The 12,785-nt window shown below is 39.8% G+C and overlaps 1 long non-coding RNA gene across 1 annotated transcript; it reads right to left on the reverse strand.

The window, feature by feature from the left end:
- Positions 1–3,141: 3,141 nt before the first annotated feature.
- Positions 3,142–4,388, reverse strand: LOC115590108 (uncharacterized). The gene is made up of 2 exons (XR_003985672.1): positions 4,350–4,388; positions 3,142–3,397 (listed from the first exon to the last, which is right to left on the reverse strand). It is a non-coding gene; the product is annotated as an uncharacterized LOC115590108 (long non-coding RNA).
- Positions 4,389–12,785: the final 8,397 nt, after the last annotated feature.

Raw genomic sequence — 12,785 nt, forward strand, 5'->3', positions numbered from 1 at the left:
GGCTTGGTCAAGATATCTGCCTTCATATCAACTGTTGGACAATACTCCACTCGTATTTGCCCATTCTGCACACATTCACCAATGTAATGGTAGTGAATGTCTATGTGTTTAGTCTGTTTTTATGTTTAGAATGATTGACAGGATTCTTTGTGATTGCGATGTCTCCTTGATTGTCCTCCATGGTCACTGTAGGCGAATCACTCATTCCAAGATCAGTCAGCAATCTCTTCAGCCAGGTACCTTCTTGAGCTGCTTGGCTGAGTGCGACATACTCAGCTTCTGCTGTTGAAAGTGCAACAGTTGCCTGTTTCTTGCTGAACCAACTCAGGAACAATATATTACCAGTTGTTGAGCGACGGTCGTCCTGATCTCCGGCCCAATCAGCATCTGAGAAACCAATCACAGTTCCTGACTCTGACTGCTCATACTTGAGGGCAACGTTCACTGTACCCATCAAGTATGGAAACATTCTCTTCACAGCCGTCAGATATGCAGCATTTGGTTTTGCATTGAACTTTGACACAACACTCACTGCTTGTGCTATGTCTGGTCGTGTGGCCATTGCAGCGTACAGTAAACTACCTACCATGGACTGATAAGTGCTTGGGCTTCACGGGTTTACTGACCCCATCATCTTTTCTCAACTTTACATTTGCATCAGCAGGGGTTGCAATGGGGTTCTGATGAATGGTTTCAATGTGATGCTTCTGATGAAGAAAGACACAGTTCTTTGCTTTGTCTTGGACAACAGAGATGCCAGGATATAGGACAGCTCCCCATGTCCTTCATCTTGTAGCGCTTCTTGAAAGGTTGTTTCAAATCATCCACGCTTTCTGTTGATTCTGTGATCAACATCAGATCATCAACATACACAGCTAGTATTTCTAGCTCCTGTCCAGATCTTACAAACACACATGGGTCTGATGTGCTCTGTTTAAAGCCCATTTCTTTCATAAACGCTGTGAAAGCATTATGATATAATATAATATGATATAATATAATATAAGTCAGATTTGATCTCCATGTCTGTACATGAAGGTGTGTGAGAAACTAAAGCTAGCTGGGAGCATCTCACTCTCCGGCTTCTCCTCCGGTTCACAGCAGCTGCAAATAAAACCTGAGTTGTGACCTGAAGTTTCCCTTTTTAATACACTGAGCTGCTGGGCTGTTGCAGTCCCTCCTGACCAGCCGGCTGCTGCTCTTCTGGGATCATCCTCCTCCTCTGGAGCCTCTCTTCACTGCTGGAGTCTCTGTGAGGCCACTTGTGTAGATTACAGCTTCAGAACCTCAGTAAACCCTGAATCTGCCTTTATTATAACACCAGGAGCAAAGCTTGCTGCATGAACTGTGTTCAGTCCATTTTAGTGACAGAATTTTTAAGCAAAACATTGAGTTATTGGTCAAAAATGATAAAACACGTTCATTAAAGATGATAAAATATGACACAAATGTGAACAAAGACCCACATGGAGCTGTTGACAGGACTTATGCAGCAAGAAACCTTTGTACCATCAGAGTACCACAAAGTTAAAATATGAAAGAATGTCCATTTATTCATTGATTAAATCATCTTTTTATTCTAAAAGCTTACAGCAATAATTAGTTTATGCATTATATGTATATATATTTGACTTTTGGTGAGTATTTCCATCGAAGGTTTGGTCTGAAGTTTCTAACTGTGGTCAGACGCCATTAAAGTTCTGGACCTGTAAATAAACCACTTCAGATTAATGAGGGATGTTTTAGTGTTTCTCTTTATTTTGTGACATTTGTGAATTTGTTCCCTTATCACAACTTTTATCATGTATTCTTCAGCTCAGAGAGTAGATAGACTTTTATTTTGTAAAGTAGAAAGCGAGCCTTTCTCAAATAGGAAGTTCCGTGCGTGCTCGTGCCTTTCAAAGCCGCCATCACAGCGGCCGTTAACTCAACAGACTGATCAGCTGTTTTAATCACTCTGATCTGCTCCGACCGATGATGACGTGTGCTGACGAAACGCTCGTGATATCAGGTGAGGTCAGGTAAGTGACCATACAATGTGATCTCAATTAATAGGAGATGGAAGTATGGTAACACTACTGTAGATGGGCCATTATCACAGGAAAGGCATTAAGGTAAGACACAGGTGATAAGTGGCAGATGTGTGAGAGGGGAAGCAAACAGATTTGACTGTGTCAGAGTGCCAGTGTTGCAGACAGCATTTGTACAAGAAGAAACAATCCAAATAAAAACTTACCCATGAAGATCTATGGACTGAGCTGTACTAAGGTGAGCGTAAATACACTGTAGTAATAAATGGGCACGGCACTCAAACAAGGTGCTGGACATCGCTTTTATTGTTTACTCAGAACACACATTCTCCCTGTTTGTCCCTCAGTAGCTTGAACAATGTTTGACAGGTCAGGTCTTTACTGATAAAGTCATGAGAAATACAGTACAATATATACAGTATTCACAGCAGTTAAGGAGACATGAAAGGGACATTTCATGCATGTAAATCTGAGCTGCTGTATCAACAAATTACACAAAAAGGCTCACAGAGTTACAAAAGGGTATGTTACATAAGAACATCTCCATCAACCTGAAAAGAAGTCATAAAAAAGTACATTTTGCCCCCAGTCTGAAAAAGTACAAAAACATTGTGTGAGTAGGTTCATACAGGCTGTATACTGTACATGTAAAAGAAGAGACATTAAAAAACTATAACACAGTTTTTCCCCTATAAATATTTGTAGCAGCGCTGCTCTGAGTCATTAACTTACAAAATCTGGGGGGGTCCGGAAGAACATTTTGAAATATAACCCTTTAAATAAAGACTACTGGTGAGATTTGTGAGGAAAAAAATGGACAAATTGAGACCTACAAAAAATGGCACAATGCAGAAACGTATTTGTTGAATCTAATTTATTTTTAAATACCGCTGCTTATATACTGCTGGTTTGGAGTCAGTGGGTCACATGACATTGAAGATATCGAAAAAAAACTGCAATTATTTTGTATGAATATATTTGTGCTCAGTAATTTAATGACGGTCCCTAAATCAGTGTCCAGTGATTCAGCTGGAGGCTCTGGGAGGTGAGCTGACCGTCCTCCTGCTGCTAACACTGGGTGAACCTCAGTAAAGTCACAGCTGGGACCAGAAACAGAAACCACTGTCTTTCATTTCAGCTTTTTTCCAGTTACGATAACCCTTGAATGAGATGAAAACAGTCCTTGGAGCATCGGGAGGGAAAAATGCCTACAAGCAAAACAGTGCGCTGCATGTTTGGACTGCGAGTCTTCTAACCAGGTGAGATTTGTACCAGTGGCTGCAGAAGATTCTCCTGCTCCTGGAGGGACTCAGGGAAACTCTCTTGCTTTGGCTGCACTGGCACCTCACACCTGGACATGGATACGTCTAGAAGATGGAGGGAGGAAACATTAAAACTGCATTACATCTCAACTCATTATAGAATATAACTAGTAAAAACACAATCAATGTAGAACCATCATTGATTAGTTATAACCATCAGACTGTGTTAACACACACTAACATTTTAGCCTGGGAGAGTATTTTTAGGTTCATTTATTTAATTTGGGAATTTAAGCTGAGCAATAGAACTAAAATACATTGTACACAGAATATTAAAACTCTGTCCCCATCTCATCACACTTTCACTTACAAGTTTCCACAATTATTCATATTCAAGCAAACATGAATATGTATGTTTATTTGAAGAAGTCCCTTTTGCATTTAAGCACTTTTTCCTAAATGCACCTTAATGTTATGATCAAAATGTCCGTTTTTGTCACGTGTTGTTCTTATTGATATGTAAGTTAGTTTACTACACAGCAACAATGTCCACACCATGTGGAGCAGCTGGACTAGAGATGGTTGGTGATGCTCAGCACTCTGCTTTCCCTTTCAGTGTCTGAGCCCTGCACGTTATCTTGTCTCTCTCTTTCTCCTCCTCATCTCGGTGTTGCTCTCCCTCCTCGTATCTTCATCGCTGTGGTGTTCTCCCTCCTCCTCCTCCTCTCCCTGGTCGCCTTTCTCTCTCTCCTTCCACCTCATCTCCTCCTTCTACCTTGCTCACTTCATATGCTACCTTTCCTCTTCATTTCTGGAAGATTCAAAGTAACTTTACCGTGTTTTCCTTGACAGACGTTGAATCAATATTAGCTTTTGTAGCAGAACGTTAACTTACTTTACACAGAAGTGACGTCAGACCTAGCTAACATTACATGTATAGTTAGCGAAATAACGTTCTTCAACCTGATTTTTATCATCTTAAATCAGCATCGCAGCTATACTAGCACTGTGCTTTGATATTATTTCATTTCTTGATAGATAGTTCATCAGTTTTTACCTCTTTCCTCCCGTGTCTCCTTTCCTCGCGACTCCTGCTATTCGCTTCGCGCCACTCAATTTTCCAAACGAAGCGTCTCTCGCTCTGACGTCATCTCGTGCTGCATTCAAGGCAGTCGGACATTGGACATTCGCGCTCGTAGATGTCAAATTGGCCATAACTTTTCTTTGGATTCGTTGCTGCCAACTGGGGAGGCAAGGCTTTCTTTTAGATGCCACCCCGGTAGATGTGAGCATGCGCGGTGATCTGATCAGCCTGATGATGAATCGTAGTATTGATAATGATGAAAGAAACAAAAAGAACATCATGGATTCTCATGGCGGACGCACTGGCGTCTGATTGGCCCGAGGTGACGGACTGCGGGCCAATCAGAGAGCGCGCTGCGGGAGGCTGCCGCTCCTAGCAACAAGAGAGTTCAGACTTGTTATTGATTGATTTACTAAGACAGGTGTGTCACCTTTAACACCTGAGACACATGTTTATATATCTGTAACAGATGTGTTTCATCAGGAGGTTTAAAGATGTTATTATTATAAAATATAATCTATCATAAAGAGGAACATGTGATCAGCTGTTTAACATCATCACATCGATCCAGATGTGACTGTTTAATCAGAAATGTCTTCTTTTTTTTTTCTCTTTATGGTTTATTATCTTTATTAATAAAGTGCTGCAGCCTGCTGGGTGACATTTTGTGTGTTATTCTCTATAACATGGTGTTAAAATGTCACCAGACAGACAGAATCTAATCTCAGCTAAATATACTAAAGTATATTCAGCACTTTCAGATTATTTGTATGAATATAAGAGTTGGTTTTAATCTGATTGTTCATCAAATAAATGAATTTAAAAAGTGCTGATTCAGCTCTGAGGCAGCATGTAATCTGTAAAGTAACTAAAACAGTGTTTTCAATAAATGTAGTGGAGTAAAAAGAACATATTAGCAGAAATCCTCCAGTAAAGTACAAATAGCTCAGAAGTGTTCTGAGGTCCAGCAGTGGAAACGTTGTCAGAGGTAATAATCCTGCTGTGCTCATGTCGCCCTCTGGTGGTTGTTTACCAGAACATCAGTGATGAACTCTGATTGTCTGACAGGAATCTTCATCTGATATCTTATGATCTGTTCTTCATGTGTTTCTGTGAAGAAAACATGGTCCTGCAGCTGAAACACACTGATGAAGTGAAGATGACACAGATCCACATTAAAGACGTTGGACTCTTAAAAAAGTTAAAATATGAAAGAATGTCCATTTATTAATTCATTTAATCAGCTTTTATTTTAAAAGCTTACAGCAATAATTAGTATATGCAATATGTGTATATATATTTCACTTTTGGTGTGTATTTCCATCGAAGGTTTGGTCTTAAATTTCATATAAAGTGGCATTAAAAGTTGTTAAAAGTGTTAAATGTGAGTGTTTCTATGTGTAGACACTCTGTAAAGGTAATGATACATGTTGTTACTGCAGAGACCTGCTGTCTCTACATCTGAGGTTGTATTTACACTTTACTGTCAGAGTTCAAAGGATCTAAACCACATGTTTCAGTGCAAACCACCATGTGACATAACTCTGACATCACTCTGACATCACTGATCAGTAGTCATCAATAGTGAGTGTGTAGACTGTGTGTGAGAGTCAGAGTGAAGAAGAAGCTGATGAAGCGTCCTCCTGTCTTCATCCGTCCTCCATCAGCTCCTTCACCTCCATTTAGTCTCTGATCCAAAGTCACATCAGATCAATAATCAAAGATTGACCAACAGACCGATCAAACAGATTGATCAGCCATCAGAGGAGTCGGATCAGTGGAGCTGCTTCTGTTCCTGATGTTCCCTGCAGAGGAGACAGAGGACAGTTAGACAGAGACAACAGCCAATCAGAGACAAGCAGCCAACCAGAGACAAGCAGCCAATCAGAGACAAGCAACCAACCAGAGACAAGCAACCAACCAGAGACAAGCAGCCAACCAGAGACAAGCAGCCAATCAGAGACAAGCAACCAACCAGAGACAAGCAGCCAACCAGAGACAAGCAGCCAACCAGAGACAAGCAGCCAATCAGAGACAAGCAGCCAACCAGAGACAGACACAAATACCTCTGTTCTGTATCTTCATACTGACCTTTGACTTTTAGCTCCATTGTTTTCTCTCTCAGTTTGTCTCCGTCCTTGTTGTAGACTACACACCTGTATTCTCCTGTGTCTGTCTCTTTGGGGTGTTTCAGGGTCAGACTGAGGTCTCCAGTCTTCAGCAGGTCTTTCTTCATCTCTGTTCTGTCTTTGTAAACCTGGTGCTGTTTCTTATACCTGTCAGATCTGTTCCCATACAGGTGGACTGGCCAGTATTTATAGTAGTCCCACTTCACTGTAGCGTCCTCAGGCAGGTCAGGTGTAGTTCTGAAGGGCAGCAGGACAGACTCCTCCCCCTCCTCCACCACCACCTGACAGTCTGAGAGGAAACAAAGCACAACATCAGCTGTACAGACAGCAGCAGCAGTTTTGAATAACTTTATTGACTGATTACAAAGTAGTAGAGAAAGCTGAAGGACAGAACCAGATGAGAGCAGCAGGTAACAGGGGACAGAAACACAGGAAGTAAAACCAGGTTTTCAAGGTGTTGGACATGATCAGAGTCCTGATGGTGTTGTGATGTTTTGTCCCTGTGGTCTTCACAGTAATGTCTCATCTCAGTGTTCAACTGCTGTTTGTTGCTTCTCTTTGTCACTTTCACATTTCTGGACGTCAAATTTAACATTTTCTTTGATCAACTTCTTCAACAGGAAGTGAAGATTTGTTGAATCAGCTGAGAACTGATCATCAATCAATAACTGATACAAACTATTAAAGCTGCATTTCTTTGTTCTAAGTGATGAAAAGATTTGTTGTTTCTTTCAGCTCGTTCCTTCAACTTTCTTCTGGATCAAATAAAAACATATTATAATAACATAAACACACACATTCAGATCAATACTGTCAACTCTGATTGGAAATCAATCAGCTGATTGATGTCAGTCAATCAAAAAACAACACGATCAATAAATGAAGATTCACAGAATCTAAATCATGTCAGTCAGGTCCAAAGAACAGCTGGTCATCAACAACACAACAGAACACATGTTTATAACACCACACACTGGAACACTTTACACATCTTTCATCATTCTGTAATCATTAAAATCTAGTTTTAAACCAGTTTCAACATTTTTACAAACAGTAAAACAGCATCATCATCCACAGCTGTCTCTGTTCTGTTTCTTCTGCTCAGATACACCAACATCTTTGTCCTCCACACAATGAAATTAAGAAGCTGCCATTTGTCTTTATTTCTCTGAGAGGACCTGTAGCCCAGAATGAACTTCTGCTTCAAACAAACTCCCCAAATAGTCTGAAAACATGTTCCAACATCACAAACAGAGGCAGCAGTGGACAACACTCCATGAAACAATGAGAAACAGTCTCAGGATGAGACAACATGGACAGACAGGACTCACATCAGAGTTAATGACAGAGACAAACACAACACATGACAGCTGATGTCATAAAGTGGACCATACTAAATTGTTGGTGATGAGAACTCGACCTCTGTAGGACATTTTTGTTTTAATCCACTTCCACCTCGCTAGACGACCTTTAACATTCTCCCAGTTATGAAGAACAAATGAAGGATCACCTAAAAACACTCCTCAGTATTTCAGCCCCCGTCTTCCAGATCAACCCTCCAGACACACTGAGCTTCTTCTCCACTCCACCAACACTGACAGCTTCACTTTGTGACCAACAAACTTTAACAGTCAACAGGTAGACGTCTCTTCCTGGAGCTTTCCCACTCTGATGCTCTGCAGAGCAGCATAGAGCTCATCAGAGGAGAGAGCTGCTTCCAGCTCTACATGACTCTGCTGCTCAGCCTGAGGAAGACCAGTGTAGAAGCTGAGAGACGCTGCCTGCTGCTCTCTGTGCTCACATTCAAACAGCTCACTGGAAAAGTTGACAGCATGTTTGTGGATTGCAGTGTGATCAGTCAGCAGCTGCCCAGTGTCAGACCTTAAACTGTGAATGAACCTCTTCTGTCCATTCTTACGCTCCAGACCAAAGAACAAGTGTGATGGAACATCCATCTGGGCTACAGTCTGGAAGCTGGACCGGACCAGAACCCCCTGAGCTGAGACACCCAGCAGGAAGCTAAAAGAGACTTTTTAACTTCAGTGTCTCAGTCTGGTTCTGGTCTCTGCTGGTCTCAGCTAGGCAGGGTGCTGCCAGGGATTTAGGGCCCCATGAAAAGAAATCTAATTGGGCCCTTGTTCAGGCCGGAGAAAACATGTGATGCTGTTTTATATAAAAGTGCATTTTAATGCTATATTTGACTGTCATTCCCATATTAGTGAAAAGAACAACATGACAGTTACTTGGTTACTGCTCACTGTCTCCTTGTTGTCCTGCAGCTCTGATTTATCTCCACAGCTGCAGACTCACAGCTGCTGGCTTTGGATTTGGGCTGAATAAATACAGATATGAGGCTGTATGGTTGTTGTGATTTCATCTTCTGATTTCCAGAAAATAGAAACATTTCTCTGATTGTATTGAGTCACACAGTCTGCATGCAGCAGAAATGTTCTCCTCTGTTCTACTGCAGAGCAGGAAGGTGAGAGTCCCAAACTACTGACCAAACACTCTGTTGTAGTCAACTATATTATATATACACATACATATGCTCTTTTTATTTCACAACTGTTTCATACATGAAAATCATTCTGACATAAAGATGGATTATAGGCTATTTTATTGTATAGAGGGCTGACAGACAGACAGACAGCTGCTGCTGCTGCTGCTGCTGCTGATGATGATGATGATGAAGATGATGATGATGATGATGAAGATGACGTTTCTGTTTGACTAAATCTTATTTTTATAAAGAGAAGAATTAAATGTGACTAGAATGCAGCAGTAATAGTAACACAGTGAAACAAACAAGGTAACATGATGTCTTTAAATGAACTTGTCTTGTTTGAATAGTCCAGAAATTAAACTGCAGTCTAATGGTAGGTCTGTTTTCTAACATCATTTAACAGAACAACATGTTTATTTTAATTAAACTCTGCCTCATTGATCACCAGGATCTTAAAGTTGGAATTATTCTCCACCTCAGTTCTTGGCTTTCTTTTAACCCTCTGAAAATGATGGAGGATCATCTGGCATCAACATTACATTAACAGTTTTTAAGATGATTTTAAGCATCATAGAAATCTTGAAACTGAAATGAATCCTCTGATATCAAACATGTCCTGCTGTCTTACAGGGAAAGGAGCTAAATATCGCTCCACATTTGAACTGTTTTCACCTGAATGTGAAATGATGACTTGTAATAATAACTTTGAGTCAGCACTTAATGAGGATGAGATGAGGATGAGGAACCTGCTGCTGCTCAAACTGAGAAACTAGATTCATGCTGTCTGACTGCCTTCAATCTTTACAGCTGCTGACATTATTATCAGCTTTAACTGTTCTTAAACTGTGTTAGCTGTGAACTGTGCTCACCTTTCTTTACAAAGAAATGTGTGAGGAGTTGTCTTCCTCTCCTTGCTTTCTTTCCTTTCTGCCTTTTCCTTTCCTTTAAGGCTCCCTGGTTTTATTTTCTTGGGTAAAGACATGTTGATGAGCAGCAGCCACTCCACTGTTAAGCTGTTTGGACTGAACCATTCTGTACTGTGAGGGGTGAGAGGGGCCTCAGACAGCCTCCACTCTTTATTTATACAGAGTAAAGTCTCTCATCTGATTTATTCTGCCAGTTTCTGCCAAATCACCACTGTTGTAAAGACACAAACTCAGATTTCATACTTTGGTGTTTCTCTGCAGTTTTTCTCCTCCAGTCAGGCCGTGTTAAAATGCCAACAGGCACTGTTGGTTTACATGTTATAAAAACAGAAGCTGTAACAAGTGAGTGATCAGAGAAGCCAACAGGGCTGATAACACAACTTTTAAACACATTAAAATGATGTTTAAAACAATAAAGCGATCCAGCCTGGCCACAGACAGTGAGTTATGTTCAGGTGTGTCCACACTCTTAAAAAAAGGGTTCATCAAGGTTCTATATCGAATCCTAAGGTTCTATATCCTCTATCAAAGAACCGTCTGTCTAAAAAGGTTCTATCACATTTCTTTAAAAAAAAAAAAAATTTAATGTATTAATTGCTTAAATTTATGTGCTTAATAAAAAACAAGAGACTGGGAATGGAATAATTGAGATCTTGTTTCAGACAATAAATAAATGAATGAATAATAAAGCCCTGCAAATAAGTAACAATATGCTATATATATATAATATATACAGCAATGTATTTACTATAACTGCTATATATAGGCTATAAGTAGCCTATAGGCTACATATACACAGCCTATATGTGCTTTCATTGTGTTATTTTGTATGTTTTTACTCCTACAATTTAACTAAAGAATGGACTTTTTATGATCTCTTCAATAGCTGTGTGCACATTCTGTCCATAATCGAAAAGTATATAATAAAAATATTATGTGTGTGTGTGTGTGTGTCTGTGTGTGTGTTATATATATATAGGCCTATATATAAACTATGTTATGTATGCTAAACGTGTAGGCCTATAGACTACTGAATTAATCACCTGCCCACTTTATATCTTTTATTTTTTGACATTTTTTTTTTTTGAACTTCTTTTTATTTCCCTTTATCAGATGCAGTCATATACACTCATACATTCAAGGATACAGCACAGGTGTAAATGGGGTAGAGGTAGTCCATGGATTTTGACATCCTTAAAAATGTCTAGATAGAGTCCATACTTGAAGTGGGCAGTGATCTTCATTCACTGAGCGAGAGGATGAACATATAGTACACAGATGTTCACTATTGAATGGCATGAGAAAAAAAAAAAAAAAAAAAAAAAAAATCCTCATCCGTCCCATCAAGAATCAATAAAATATGAGGTAATTGGGGACCATCTATTCAGAAATACATCCATTTTCAAGTGTAATCTTGCGGTTATATTTTCCATATAATAAACATCCTTAACCTTCTCTCTCCATTGTGTTACTGTGGGGGGCTGCGGCCTCAGCCAGGAGATTGTAATCATCTTCTTAGCAATTAGAAGAAGGACTCTCAGCAGTATTCTCTGATTATAGTTTTCTAGATCGTCCGGTAGTATTCCTAACACAAAACAAGATGGTTTTAAGGGAAGATCTATATTTAAACATTTCTTTATTTCAATTTGTATGTTTAACCAATATCTTAACAATTTCGGACAGTCCCAGAATATGTGTGTGTGGTCTCCCACCAGGCCACAGCCCCTCCAGCACTGATCTGAGGCATCTGCAAATCTTGACATAACGACGGGAGTCCTGAAAAACCTCATCTTAGTTTTCCATTCAAATTCCTTCCAGATAGGGCTATTTGTAATTTTATGGCCCTCACTGCATGACAGTTCCCAGCCGTTATCTGGAATTATGGTGTTCATTTCCAGTTCCCATTTTTCTTTTACATCCAGACTATTATCCGTTGGTTCCTCTTGTAGTATCTTATATATGTGTGATATAACCTTCTTATTAATAGTCCCTTTGATTGTTAAAATAAAGAACTGTTCTATATTAGAGGGCAAAGTGCACATTTTGTCCCATTCTTTGTGTTTCTGTAAATAGTGTCTCAATTGGAGATATTGAAAGAAATCATGGGTTGGAAGGTTATATTTGTGTCTGAGCTGTTCATAGGACATCAGGACTTCCCCGTCGAATAACTGGTCGAATATAGCTAAGCCATTCCGTTCCCATTTCTTGAATCCTGTTCCTAATTTAGATGGGAGAAAGTCTGTGTTTTGTGCAATTTTCAGTGCTCTAGATATTGACACAGGGAGTCTTAATTTCTTCTTTACAATGGACCATATTCTTAAAGTGGTTTTCACCCACTGATTGTCAATTTTATTTATTTTCCAAGTGTTTTGATTCAGGAATGGAATTGTGTCTAGGGACAAGTTTAGGCATCCATTCTGCTCCATCCCGACCCATATAGTATCTTTGTCTTGAGATATCCATGCAACCAGGGCTCTAAGCTGAGCTGCCCAGTAATATTTTTTCAAGTTAGGTAAATCGAGGCCTCCATTTTCTTTTGTGCATAGCAATCTTTTCCATCTGATTCTAGGTCGTCTGTTTTGCCAAATGAATTTAGATAACCATTTATTAATTAATTTGAATGTGGAGGTGGGGACCTCTATGGGCAGAGATTGGAACATAAAGAGCAGCCTTGGTAGTATGTTCATCCGTATCGTTTCTACTCGTCCTATTAGGGATAAGGGGAGAACTTCCCATCTTATAAGGTCATTTTTTATTTCACCCATCAGTTTGCCATAGTTGGCTTTGTACAGCTGTGGTGCTTCAGGTGTTATAATAATACCCAAATATCTAAACCCTTGATTAGACCAGT

Source organism: Sparus aurata, chromosome 10, assembly GCF_900880675.1.
Source record: "Sparus aurata chromosome 10, fSpaAur1.1, whole genome shotgun sequence".
Classification (NCBI taxonomy): domain Eukaryota; kingdom Metazoa; phylum Chordata; class Actinopteri; order Spariformes; family Sparidae; genus Sparus; species Sparus aurata.